The 12,119-nt window shown below is 34.4% G+C and overlaps 1 long non-coding RNA gene across 1 annotated transcript in view; it reads right to left on the reverse strand.

Annotated features, from left to right (window-relative positions):
• Nucleotides 1-269: 269 nt before the first annotated feature.
• LOC108166128 (uncharacterized) overlaps nucleotides 270-12,119 on the reverse strand; it is a 65,957-nt gene continuing 54,107 nt past the window's right edge. Inside the window, exon 3 of the long non-coding RNA XR_001776408.1 lies at nucleotides 270-376. This is a non-coding gene — a long non-coding RNA (uncharacterized LOC108166128). The remainder of the gene's footprint in view (nucleotides 377-12,119) is intronic.

Here is a 12,119-nt window from a genome sequence, read left to right on the forward strand (position 1 = left end):
AAGAACCTGAACTTCATATTTTAACGGAAGAGCAATGCGACTTGGATGTAACGAGTAACGCGACAGTTTTGTAGAAATGTAGTGAAGTAGAAAGTACAGATACTTACTGTAAAATGTAGTGGAGTAAAAGTAGAAAGTACCCATTATTAAATCTACTTAAGTAAAGTACAGATACACGAAAATTGTACTTAAGTACTTCGTTACTTCCCACCACTGCAGATAACTAATATTGTACAAGAAAATTGGTGATGAAAGGGACAGAAGATCACCTCAGCTTGAGCCCAAGTGTTATATGTTGAAAAGTACCGATAGCATCGACCGTTGAACAGAGACCAGCCCCAAGGACAAGACTGCACCGTCAAGACCTGGGGGTCTCCTGACATCACACAGGAAAAATCTCTGGTTAACACAGAGCTGGGCAGAGCACCCAAAAACGTACTCTAGTAAGTAGAACTACTTCAACTCTAAAAGTGAAAGTAAAAGTAGCCATCCAAAACATTACTCCAGACAGAGGCAGCCAATTTTCAAACTAAGAATTTGTGGATGAGTGTTTTAATAATTATTATACTTTTATCAATGAAACTGCACAAAAAAAGAAACTTTAACTGCCAGTCTCTCTCAAAATGAGAAAAAAATTGCACTTATTTGTTAAAATAAATAATAAATAAATAAATAATAAATAAATAAATAATAATAATAATAACCAGAGTAATAATCTGTTAACACAAGGAAGTCACATTTTTTTATCGTGATCTTTTGCAACATTATTTAGTTTGTTATAAACTGACATTGTAAATACCACAATATTTTTTTCTCAAAATAACTAAAATTATTGTAAGAATTCAACTGAGGTTTCTAAAATTCTGATGTAAAGTATTTCCTGTAGCAAAATAAATATGATGAGTGGTACTTATCAATAAACGTATCAATAAATTACAAACAAAATTAATCAGACTCACCATCTGGAACAGTTTCCCCAGCCTCAGGTTGAAGGACTTCATTGGGGAAAAATTTTGGTTTGTTTAAATCATCACCAATTTTCTTGTACAATATTAGTTATCTGATACTAAACATTACCTACGTCTCCTCTGCAGCAAAACTGCTTGACCATGGAGGCAAACCTTGCATCAATTCATAGTTATGACGAATACCAGTTCATTCACAGGCTGATATTAGATTCAGTGAATTCCCAAGTAGAGATATGGATTGGAGCCACTAATGCACAAGAGTTATCAGTACAAATGCTTTTTGTAGCTTTTTCAATAAACTATTAAATGAAATATGTAATCTGTAATATTATTGTTTCCAGAGTTCTGTTTGGTTGTGGAGTGATGGAAGAAATTTTCTGGATGCAAACTGGTGTGCTGGACAGCCTTTTAGCTCAAACCGCTGTGCAACGATGAATTATCTTGGTAAATGAAACTGTGCAGGATGATTTCCCATTTCTGAGAATATTCAAAGACTCAGTTTACCTTGATAATATACATTATTTTATGTCATAATTAATTAATTGCCTTAATCCAGTTTTAGTTTCTTGTAAAACTGAGATCTGTTAGTCAGTTTTGAAAGGCGTGATTGATTATTTTAGAGTTTTTCTGCCGTTTGGTTTTCTGACTTCTCTTTCTGGTGTTCACAGCGACTGGCTGCTGGAGGAGTTATCCCTGTACCTCAACTCGCTCATATGTATGTGTCAAGAGGAACTGAAGACTCCACTGCTCTCAAAGATGTTAAACAAGCAAATGAAAACCTATGTTTTTGTTTGTGTTGATCTGCATTAATAATTTTATATCAAAAACATTGTATTTTAACTAAAGCCTTTTTGGCTTTGCTTTAAATCTTTACATGTAACGTTATTGGATCTATACACCATACTAATAAAATGAGATATAAAAAAATCATTGGACTGTCATTATTTAAAGTACTCTGCTTTATACATCAATATTCACATACTCAAGTGTAAAATCAAGACAAAAACAGAATTTAGACACAAGTAAGTCTTAAGTACATATTCACAAGTCTCAGATAAAGGCCTGAAAGACCAACGATGAGTCCACAGTGAAAGCATTCAAGTCTCAAATCCTAAAACTTACGTATCAAATCTTAAACAAATAACTTTACCAATAACGTGATTAAATAAGAGTATTATCATTTTTAAGATTCATAAACAACCATCAAGTAAAAGTAAACTTAAAAATTTATGAAAATTAATGCCAATGTTTCCATCTTTTTTTACAAGAAATATTAAGCGAAATAAACAAACGCATCAAATAAATTTATGAAATGTTAAACAAACTGATTCACTGTAACGAAAAACAACAAAGAAGGCCCAATTAATTTAATGTTAACCAACATCAACAGAGAACCTTTTAAAATATTATTTAAAATAATAAAAATTATTCTTTCAGCTCTATAATAATCTATTTTGTGATAAAGTTAATTTCTCAATGGTTTTGCTACCCGCCATTAAGGATACACTAACTTTGTGGGTACACAAAATAATCAGAGGAAATAATTAAATTTAAACAATAGAAATACTGTGAACGCTACCATGTAACTATAGCACACCATGTTATATTTGTAACACCTCAAGCATTGGTGACATGGCCACCATCTTGGATGATGTCACACACACCCAAGTGCATTTATTTCTCCTGAGGAAGTTGCATGTGTAACAGGGTTTTATTTTAACAATTATATAGATGTAAAGTTTGTCAAAATTATTTAATTATTCCATTTATTTTATTTAGTCAATAAGTTGTTTTTCTAGACATTTTGGTGTTTTACGTTCTGTTACGTTGCTCTTGGAAGTTGGTGGTTACCGTAGCAACCGGTAACTGACAGCTCCTGCCCCTTTTTTCAGTTGCTGTTTGTAACTAAGGGGCAGAAACTGCTGGACTGATGTTAACCACCAACTTGATTTCTTCTTGTTAGAATAAATACAGACAACCTGAATGTGTCTGTCGTGAAGTCGACCTACTGGACCTGAGACGAACACAGAAGGGATACATCTGGTCCCGTGACCTCGTGACCTCATGATTACTGAAGATCAGCATCCAAACGGTCGAAGTCATTCTTCACATGAACATTTGGGTTTTTACTGCTCTTACAGCACTTTGTGGATCAGATAAGTAGCGCAATTAAGTTCAGTTTTTACCTGATTTTCACATGGTTTGGTTTGTTACAGTGGGAGAAATAAAGTTATGATGCCGGATGTTGTCAAACATTCAAATTTTGTGGTGTCTTGCTGAAATACTTTGTTTTATGCACTTTAACAAAGACAGGCAAGGCATAATAAATGCTTAAATTGGTACTTTTTTTAATATTAATGAAGAAACAAGTTAATCTCTCCTCCCTCCACATACAATGGTTGTCTCTTCTTTTGTTTTTCCCCATTCTTTTTCTATTTACTCACCTTCGTGATTTGCTCTTATTTGCAATTTTAGTGTTTTCTACATAAAAGCATCCAGCAGGTTTTGGCTCTGACTTTTACAACAACTCTTAAAACAGAGAGAGGGGAAAAAAAAGAGCAACGGCTGGTATTTCAGACAAGGAACATTTAATATTTTTCTTGTGTTGGATCCAAACATTAAACCTTAAAAGAGCACAGCTGCTGGCAGTAGCTACTGATATGATCTTATTTCATTTCTTTTTTTCCAGGTCATCTGATATTCAATGTCAACGTAAATGCTTTCAATTACCGTGGGTGTGGTCATCTCACATTTTAACATTGTCTTTGTGTGTAAACTAAAGAACAAGAGCTGATCAGATTTTCACAAACCAATTAGATCAATAGATTCTAAAACAAGAGTGTTTTGAACCTTTGAAACTGAGGGCTGTGTGAGAAATTAAGAGCCTGAAATTATAATAGGCAACCAATTAATAGCATTGGTTGCCTATTATCTAAAATCTGACATAATGTGCAAGAATCTTGCATCATCCCAAGTTAGAGTGTTTTATAACCATTTAAGGTTATTTAATAATAATGCCTCTATAGGGTTGGGACTTTCTAAATGATATCCTTCGACTTTGGCTCCAGTTTCACTCACTTTTGCCAACACCTGACCATTATTAAGGGATTTTATTAAAAAGCTGAATCATCAAGGCTTAGTAAACCTTGTCCACATTTGGTAAAATTTTCTGAAATACCAAGAAAAATACAGTTTGAGACTTAAAATAAATTATTTTAGCACCAACAAACCTCTATAGAGATGAGTAACATTTCTAATGAATTGTAAGTTGGTTATTTGTTAACTTCTTACAATCTCATCGCTATCATGTACAGTCAGTTATCTATAGGCTAATCGGCTAAGGACTAATAGCTATTGCCATTAGCCCTTAGCCATGACAGCTGTTGCAGAAGTCTTGGAACCTGGTAATAACATTTTAGAAAACAGCTGTATTTGCTAAATGTTGTAGTGGTTAATGCTGTTAGCAATACAAGCTAATAGCAATACATTTATCTTAACGTGAAGGTAAAATAAGATATAGAGAGAGCACTGTGTGTTCTTCTTGTTTAAAGAGATAAAAACCACCAGAGGTCCTTATACTACATAGTTTATATTGGCTACTGCTACACAATTTTAAATACAAAAGCTGTTTTTATGTCCTAGATCTGATAGTTTCCCACTGGTAACTCATAAAATCTGACTTCTGAGTACGAAGAGAATGAACTACTAGTTCTAACTTACCATAAYGTATGGTAAGTTAGCTATACACCTGTAGCTAAACCAGCTAATAGCTAGCACATGTCTATTCTATGTTAAGTTAGATGTTAGCTAATTTATCTAAAAGTTATAGCTAACATGTGTTACATATCATAACTAAGCTAATAGCTTATAGCTATCTATGATAATAGCATTATTAGCCTACAAAAATGCAAAGAACAAAGGAAATCTTGTCAACAGTGCTTGTGTTTTTACATTTGACATTATTAGTGTCACAACAACACTGTTTTTGTCAAATTGTTTGCAGTTTATAARTTTTTACTGTCTATTTTTGTTATTGCTGTTGCCTATTATGATGTATGCTCCTGCCTTTCTTGACTAGGTCACCCATGTTAAAGAAATCTTGATCTCAATCGGTTTTAATCCGGTTAAATAAAGGTTTAATTTAATTTAATTTAATTTAATATGATAAACTAAGTAAATGATGCATCTTGTGTTTATTTTGATCAAGTACATGACTTACAGATGCTGTTCATCTGCCCATTTGAACCACTCTCCTTCACAAAGCCTGAAGAACTTTTCAAAACAGTTTTAAAGGATTACAATAAAGCCTCTCATTCTCAAAAACAAAATATCTGGAGCATGCCAAACTTAAAATGTTTGCACGTATAGTAGCTTGGCATCTGAAAAAAAACCAACAACAAAAACCCAAATTCGATAGAACCCTCAAAAGCAGACATGCCTGTAACCTCATGTCGTGACCTGAGCAGCCTGTATTTCTCCTACCGAGCTCTCGTAAAATATTACTGCTGCTGGAAACAACACAACCCGGGTTTACAAGGCTGCAGAGGCTGCGTGTGTGCATGTGTGGGTGGGTAAACCCATGCAGGGTTACAGCCAGGCCACAGAGACGCAGCAAGAGTGGCTTACTGACCACAGCGTCCTGCGCTCACACGAACATTCGTCCCTTCAGTGGAAAGCCATTCATTCATGGTTTTTGACTGAATGAATGGTGCTTGATATTTTACTTTATGCAAATGTTCTGTTCCAAGAATAATTACTGTGACTGTTTGGTGAAACTGTTTCTTTGTGAAAATAGCTTCGGTAATAGTTTAATATTTTAGCAAATAAGCATCATGTTTTAACATAGTAAATGTCTGTTAAATTTCTCTGACACGAAATACTGAGAAAACAAAATGGAGATATACTAAACTGTGACTCAGAGAGTAAAGGGAGGGGTTTTCTTTTAACTATCTGGCATCATACTTGTGCATGTGCGTTTTTGTGTGTGAATATGTKTGTGCAGAGGCAGTATATTTAAAGAACATTGAAAACACATGTCTGGAGCTTGATAAAGAATATTTTAGGCGCTGGGTAATTTGGCATGATCGTACTCACCAGAAAACACACAAAAAGCTGCCTTTTATGAAGGCGCTTTGGGAGAATAGCATGTATTAATAAAAATATGAATATCAGAGACTTATTTGAGACAAAATAGTTTAATTCATATGGCTTTAAGAAGCAAATGAACATGCAGGAAATCTATAGAATAAGTGGGTTCGTGCTCATACTCCTGGGTTAGTAAATGTTTGTGTGTTTTAAGGATGAGTGGTTTACTGGTTCTTCAGTAAACCAAACAAATATCTGCTCTAAATATTTAATTAAGCTAATAGCACATAGAATAAATTAAATTAGTGCATCTCAGTGTTCAGGCTCTTGGAACTGACTAAATGACTTCTTGGTGGAAAACTGGGGCTGTTTCAGCTAACATGGGGATTAAGTTTATTCCTCAGAACAATAGTAAGTGAAAAACAATTACAAAATTTAAAGAAATTGGATGGCAGTTGTGAAAATTGCTATTAAATCCAAAAGTTTAGCCCACTTGTGCTTCATTTAATGTCCTCTCTTACTTTAATAGGGGATGAACATAACAAAGCTAATCACCTCAAAGGTTTTCTATTGGATTTAAGCCTGGAGCGTATATATTAACTAATGAATACTGACTTCTTGTTTGGTGAACCATTTTGCTGTAATTTGGCAGTATGTTTTGGAGTGCATTTTATTCCACTTTCAAATTTTACACCACTCAAGTGACCAAAATCGTGAGCTTAATATGCATGCAGCTGGGATTGCAAAACCAACATGAATGAATAACAACTTCCAGCATTCATTGAGCAATATTTATATGATAAATGTCACATAATGTTATTATGTGCATCAGATCATGCTGATCAAAGTATTTGTCAGATCACATGGCTAGTGGAGGATCATCTATTGCGCATGTGCCAAACCTGAGGCCCATGGGCCAGATCCGGCCCACCATAGCTTTTTATGAGGCCCTGTGAGTTTTAGCCTAAACACTAAATGTGCTAAAATATTACTTTATCAATCAAATCAATGTAGTTTTTATCTGTTTACTGTCAAATTATATCTATCAGTCCCTCCAGTCTCTTGCAAGTTATCATGGTAATTCATGCAAAATCCACAAATCCCTGCACTTTTTCTGCATTAATACATATTTGAGAGTTTATTGCAGATTTTTCTCAAAAATTGTCAAAAACTTTTTTACTTGTACTGAACAGATGCCTAAGCCTTAAATGGTGTCAGATTATAGTCCATGATCTGTACAGCAAATAATAAAAAGTCACATTTACCAATATAAATAAATGCAACTGGAAATATTATATGTCCAAATTAGTATGTCAAACACTTTGATTTTTAATGCAAAGGAATCACAAAACAATCATGAAACCCAGAAGGGACTGAAAAGATGTTAAATATCCTTTAATTTTAAGAATTCATTGATATTTTAACAATTTGTTAATGGGTTTTGTCAATACATTCTGGCACAACCGGCCCTTTAACCTTCTGGAGTCTCTGTTCCAAATGGCCGTTTTTGACTAATTTTGATTTTACCTTTATATTTTCACCTAAAAAAAAACTATTTACCTTACCTTGTTTGGTATCATTATTTTCAGCACAACYTCAGTTTTATAATTTTACAGTGTTTATTTTGTTTTGACAAATGCATTATCACAGTGGACAAAAAATCACACAATAAACAAAATCCGAGTAGAGAAAATATTGATATTTGTAATATAAAATTCACAAAAATATTGAAAGAATAATTTTTTTAACCTATAACAAAAATTTATAGTGTACATTTTAAAAACGTGCAAAAATGTTGCAAAAAACAAATTTAAGTACATGATTTATCAAATTGTGTGCAATTTCCCAGGAGTTTAATACAACTATTTAGAAAATGTGGCACAATGACTCCACCACAGATTCTCTGCACCATCACAATGTCTCAATAGTATAATAGTAAAACTAAGAAGTTGCACCGCTACTGTGTAATCAGAGGCAGAAACTCAGAATACAACAGAAAGGAGATCAAAATTTTACTGTTAGAGGCATTTTATGGGACATAGAGGCAAATTTTATTTATTTGTGACTAAAGTCAGACTGACACCCATATGTCTGTTTAATGGATCTTTCATGCAAAATTCACGTTTTTGCATGTTTTTGTACTTCCATTTGAGTTGCTACTGCTTCTAAAAACTGTCTAAATACTTAAAAGAACACATAGTCCGTTTTTGGCAGTAGGTTTATGCTTTTTAGTATCTGGAAAATAAGCAGTTTAAAAAAACCTTCAGATTTTTGAATCGCAATCAGGGCACTCGGCTGTCACCTAGCAACCCAAGCTGAGCTCCAGGTAGGTAAGAGTTACATTTCCTTGAGTAAGTTTTAGAAAAACAATTACTTTTAGAAGTACTTTTACTGCACCATACTTTTTACTTTTACTTGAGCCACATTAATTTCAACTTTTGCTGCTTTTACTTGAGCAAAATTTCTAGATAGAAGTAACTTTAATGAAGAAAGAACAAAAATAATTGATCTAGAAAAGACAGACACAAACCTACAGTTTATGGTAAAGTCAGACATCATGTTGTTGCACCAACTTTTTTGTTCTAATGTCATTTTCTATCTGCTGATAGTATTAGGAGATCAGTAAAACTAACATTACCTACTGCAAATACTAATTTATGTATATTGTAATGAAAACTTTTATTTGAAAACTGTTTCTACTATGATGGTTTAAGGGCCAGAGTAAATAGGAAAAAAAGGAAGAGTAAATTTCCATGGAAACAATTCAGAAATTTTGAGATTAATCTCGAAAAATTTGAGTTTGAAAAGTCCAAAATTAGCTAGAAAAAAAAAACAGACATTTTGAGTTTGACCTCAGAAGTTTTTTCTAAAAAATCTCAGAAATTTTTTCTCATAGAAAATTACTGACATTTTTTTGGTGGAAATGTACTTCTCCTTTTTTTTCCTAACAGCCCTAATATGCTGTCAGATTCTTATTTGTAGTATTTTTTTTAAATTAGTCTTTTAAATGCCAGAATTACTTTACATTTACATTATATTACAACTTTACATATTGACTGCCTGACAGCAACATTTTAAAATATTAAATCAGATTTTATGAGTTATTCAGTACTTTAATATATTTTTTTTACTTGAGTAATTTCTTGAAACTCTACTTTTTACTTTTTTCTTATTGTTTTTCTTACTTGAGTATAATTTTTAGCTACTCTACCCACCTCAGATGTGACAAAATGATGAAGAATGAAGCTGACTACAATCTGTTCTTTCCTTCTACTTTTGATAAAACGAGTTAAAACTGTGTCCAGCTCAATATAACGTTGATTGCAAAACACCCTGTCAGTCACCACATTGCTCCTGGCTGCTAGAGTTGACGTGTTTGATTTATTTACTCTCCGTTAATCACAGCCGTCCATAAAAGCAGCGTGTTAACTGATAGATAATTGATTTAGTGTTGTTCACCTCATTCACGCTGCAATGAAAGACTAGCGTTGTCTTGAAATGGATCCATCCCAGAAAAGTGTATTCTGAATCCCTGGATCTCTATTTTTTTTTTTTAGGTGTGAAATATTTTAGTTTAGTGAGATAACATAACAGGAAAAAGGAGAGTCATAAAAGGTGGAGAGTGGTGGCCATCTGGCTCAGGTCAAACTCCCACAGAGCAACGATAGCCATGGTGAGTATGTGTACGTGTGTGTGTGAGTGTGTGTCCTGCAGTGTGAGGTGACGACCACAGCTGGGTGAGGGGACCCCAGACCCACAGGAGGTCAACCCCTTCTTCTACTTCCCCTCCTCCTTCTCCTGTTCTTCAAACTTTTTCCTGGATTTCTCCTCGGTTTGGTTCCACTAAATATTACCAAAAAAGAAAAAGAGAACATACTTTTTGGTAGGTTTTGTTACCGTAAAAGAAAGATAAGTTTATGTAAAGCTTAGTGGGGCAGCCATTGTGTGTTCTCCTCCTCCATTACTTTGCATCAATTAGCACGTCACCTCAAAGACTTTTGTGTGCTCTGTGGGGGAGGGTAAGTAAAACACCAGGACATTGTGTATACTGGGGAAAATAACAGATTTGCCCCACCATTTAACTCACTTTAAACCCCCTCTGCAGCCACGTCTTTTTGTTTTCAGTATTTTCCTTCTAGCTGATAAAGTAAGAGAACTCCAAGACAATTTTTGGGGGATATTTCACATCACTTTCCTGTGATGTAATCTCATGTGGTCATCATTCTTGCCATTGTTTAACCACACGCACTGGCACATCACATTCTCCTGCATCTACACTGTTAGAATGTAACCAATAAAACTGGTGCAACAGTTTGCTAACATTGATCAAACGCTGTCTTAAAAAGTCTGAAAAATATGAAATCTCAGCTAAGTCAGAATCAAGGGTGGAAAAAGGAAATTAGAGTATGTTTTTGTTCCTCGTTCCTTTACTTCCTTCCTCTGTTTTATCTGATCTCAAAATATTTAAGAGCAGATGAGAAACAAAGTCTGGAACATCTATCTGTTTGGAAAAGGGTTTCAAACTCATTCCTAGGGATATTGGGACTCAAACACACAAACAAATGCCAATATATATAAAAGGTGTACCATTTCAGAAGACAGAAAACGGAGGATTAAATGTAAACATATGTTATGCAGCAGAAAAATACTCAAAAGATCACCAGCAAGACCACAAAATCCCTCTTAGATAATGATTTTAACATTTACACTCGCACATGAAAATTTCTACAAACAGAAGTGCAACTGTACAATCGTACATCTTTGAAAAGCAGAATTGGAACCTCCTGCACAACCAAAAAGAATGCAGCCAGTGGTTTCAGGATGGTAAGACAACAAAAAAAATCTCTTGCCTTTTCCAGCAGCCATTGTACATTACATACAACGGTAACTCAGTAACTTAAATCTTCAGATTCTTAGATCATATTTGCATGTGCTTGCTTGTTATTTATTTATTTTTATTTTCTCATATTGAATCACTTACATCACTCTTAGGTGTGGACATATAAATATATATATAATACTATAAACTTAATCTCTTATAGTTATATTTCTATTATGTCACATGCTGGTTTTTTTTACGTAAAGCACTTTAAAATGCCTTGCTGCTGAAATTTGCTATACAAATAAAATTTGATTGATTGATTAATATTTAAGACTTAGGATGGAGTAGCTTGTCAACTTATAAGCAATTTCCCCTTGGATTCAATAAAGTCTATTCTATTCTATTTTATTCTATTCCAAAACAAGCTGGGAAAACGTGCTGGAGCTCCACTTGGGTTGCTAGGTAACAGGCTGGGTCTAGCTGTGGTTGCTAGGCAACGGCACAGCGCCTTCTGATTTGTTAGGTTACATTCCGGAGGTTTTTGAAACAGCTCATTTTCCAGACACTAAACTATCTCTCTGTCTGTCTGTCTAACAAAAACTTTCTCCAGTTAAATAATGCTCATCATATAATGCTGAAATTTTATCAAAATAATCTATAATCACATTATTTTAAGCCATCATGTCTGATTCAAAGTGATTCACTTCAACAGAAAATATTTAATGTGCTCCAAATGTATTTTTAGAGTCTATAGTAGCAGCTCTRAAACTTTTTTTTTTCTCATTTAAAACCTATAGGATGGGGTTCTCTTATAGCAACATTAGCATAACACAAGCTCTCCTATAGGAGGTAGAAATGTCTTATCACCTGAAATCTAATATTCCTTCACCTCCTTTGAGAGTTCAGCCTTTCTTCTGCTTGGGATTTCCATTCCTGCACAAGCAGAAAAATGAACTGAGATGGTATCAGTTGTTAGGAGAAGTTGCATGCTCAGGCAGCTTTCATGCAAACACGCTGCTGCTGCTGCTGCTGCTGTGCGAGTTTCTCCTTCCCTGCCTCAGGGAAGACACATTTCCATTCTGCTGCCTAAACCAGACAAACCAGTTCAGCATAAGACTCCTCGGCTGTTTATGCTGACAGATTTGTAGGAAGTCACAACAGCCAGCAATCCTGTAGTGCCTGAGAGTTGACACCTCTCTCTTGATCTGGGCTGTTCACTTCCTGACCAAAAGAGGAAAAAAATG

The sequence above is a fragment of the Poecilia reticulata genome, linkage group LG2 (assembly GCF_000633615.1).
Source record: "Poecilia reticulata strain Guanapo linkage group LG2, Guppy_female_1.0+MT, whole genome shotgun sequence".
NCBI classification, from domain to species: Eukaryota; Metazoa; Chordata; class Actinopteri; order Cyprinodontiformes; family Poeciliidae; genus Poecilia; species Poecilia reticulata.